This window comes from Bison bison, unplaced genomic scaffold (genome assembly GCF_000754665.1).
Source record: "Bison bison bison isolate TAMUID 2011002044 unplaced genomic scaffold, Bison_UMD1.0 scf7180017864471, whole genome shotgun sequence".
Lineage (NCBI taxonomy): Eukaryota > Metazoa > Chordata > Mammalia > Artiodactyla > Bovidae > Bison > Bison bison.
Window position 1 is genome coordinate 13,863,810 of NW_011495032.1, and position 2,198 is coordinate 13,866,007.

A 2,198-nucleotide genomic window follows, 5' to 3' on the forward strand; every position below is an offset into this window, starting at 1 on the left:
AGTGCATCTCTACATAGCTGACCCTATGGATATCCCAGAAGAGGGGCGGACCAGGACTGCAAGGGCCAGTATGGTATGTAGGGATGCAGTGTATGGTCAGGCCATTCAAGATGGCTGTTCTCTTGCTCTCTGTACATCCCCTGCTCGACAAACCCTGCTTTACTCCCATGACTACCCAATCTCACAATTGTAGGGTTTAATCAGTAACTGCCTACATGCTTGCCCCCTTTATTATTTTAAAAATGCAAATTAAAAAAATACATATTTCAAGAGAGCCTCAGATACTTGTGAGACCATTAAAAATAATTATTAAATGATAAAAGCTAAAAATCACATTATAGCATATTTTAAAAGTCAAATCTCAAGTTATTGTTAGGTGCTGGGATTAGAAGTGCTTTTCATTTTATTTTCCTTTTATATCCATATTTTCCTTCTCTATAATTAATTATTACTATTATGATAAAAATTAAAGTTATTTAAATTAAAAATTTTGGGGGGTATGATATGAAAAGTGAAAAGTGAAGTCACTCAGTCATGTCCGACTCTGCGACCCTGTGGACTGTAGCCTGCCAGGCTCCTCTGTCCATGGGATTCTCCAGACAAGAATACTGGAGTGGGTTGCCATTTCCTTCTCCAGGGGATCTTCCCAACCCAGGTATCGAACCTGGGTCTCCTGCATTGCAAGCAGACGCTTTATCCTCTGAGCCACCAGGGAAGCCCCTGGGGTATGATATGGACATATGTAAACATACAAATATCTAGAAAGGTCAGAATTACCTTCAAAAGAACCTATTTTAGTTTAGTTTTCTGACATGTGTTGTTAGTTTTGTTTTTACTCCGTCAACAGCATATACATACACAAATTTTTTTTGAATGAGATAATTGTTAGTTCACATATAGTTGTAAGGACAAAAAGATTTGTTGTACAGCTTATCCAGTTTCCCCCAGTGGTAACATTTTGCTAAACTATAGTATAAGATCACAGGCAGGATATAGACATTGACACAATTTACTGATCCTATCAAGATTTTCCCAGTCTTACCTGCATGTGCTTATTTGTGTATGTGCCTATAGGTTCAGGCACACTCATGTACCAAGTTCCATATGATTTTATCACCTGTGTGATTTTATCTCCATCTTTTCAAGTATTTATTTGCTATCTGTATATCCTCTTTGGTGAAATGTCTATTAATATCTTTTTTTTTTTTTGCCCCTTTTCTAATTGGATTATTTGCTTTTTTAAATCTTGAGTTTTGAGAATTCTTCACATTATAGATATTAATCCTTTGCCACATAGGTATTTTGCAAATATTTTCTCCCGGTTTACAACTTTTCTTTTCATCTTCTTCACATGGGCTCTCACAGAGCAAAAGTTTTAAACTTAATGAGGTGCAATTTGTTGATTTTTTTTTGCTTTCATGGATTGTGATTTTGATGCCAAGTTAAAAACTCTACCTAGTCTTAGGTCACAAAGACTGTTTTTTCTCATTCTAAAACTTTTATGTATTACATTTAAGTCTACGATCCACTTTGAGTTAATTTTTGTATGATGTGTGAGACTTAGATCAAGGCTCATTTCTTCCTTTTTCCTTTCTACTTTTCTCTCTTTCCCTCTTTCTCTTTTTTCTACGATGCCCAACTGCTCTAGCAGCATTTACTGAAAGGCTATCCTATCTTCATTGAATTGCTTTCTCACATTTATAAAAAATCAGCTGGGTATATCTATGTGGATTTATTTCTGGGTGTCAACAGCATTTTGACACAGCATCCGCTTCACATGGAGAGATAGAATGAGGCGTTTACTGCTTCACTGTGCATGAAAGAAGAGGCTTTCTGTGAGGTTATTAGCGTAAGAGAGCCAAATGCAAAATCGGTGGGAAAGCACAGAACCTGGCCTACAAAGGAAATAATCTGCCTGGCAATGGCTGAAACATCAAGCCTGAGCTTTCAAAAAAAAAAAAATCGCTCTTGCTTAAGGCATACACCAGCAGGCTATGGTCAGTTCTCTGTTTCCCAATTGTCTTCTACTTTTATCACTTAAAAGCGATGGGGCTCTTTGATTCCCCACTAATTTCTGTTACAGCTAATCAAAGACTAATTTTTAGGATATCTCTTTGAGTGCTCACTGTTTCCCCGACGTTTTAATTATCACCTTCAAAATATCAATTCATCCCCTTCATCCCCTGTTGTCCATGTAT

At 36.9% G+C, this 2,198-nt stretch overlaps 1 non-coding gene across 1 annotated transcript; it reads right to left on the reverse strand.

The window, feature by feature from the left end:
• Nucleotides 1–643: 643 nt before the first annotated feature.
• Nucleotides 644–715, reverse strand: TRNAC-GCA. The gene has a single exon. It is a non-coding gene; the product is annotated as a tRNA-Cys (tRNA).
• Nucleotides 716–2,198: the final 1,483 nt, after the last annotated feature.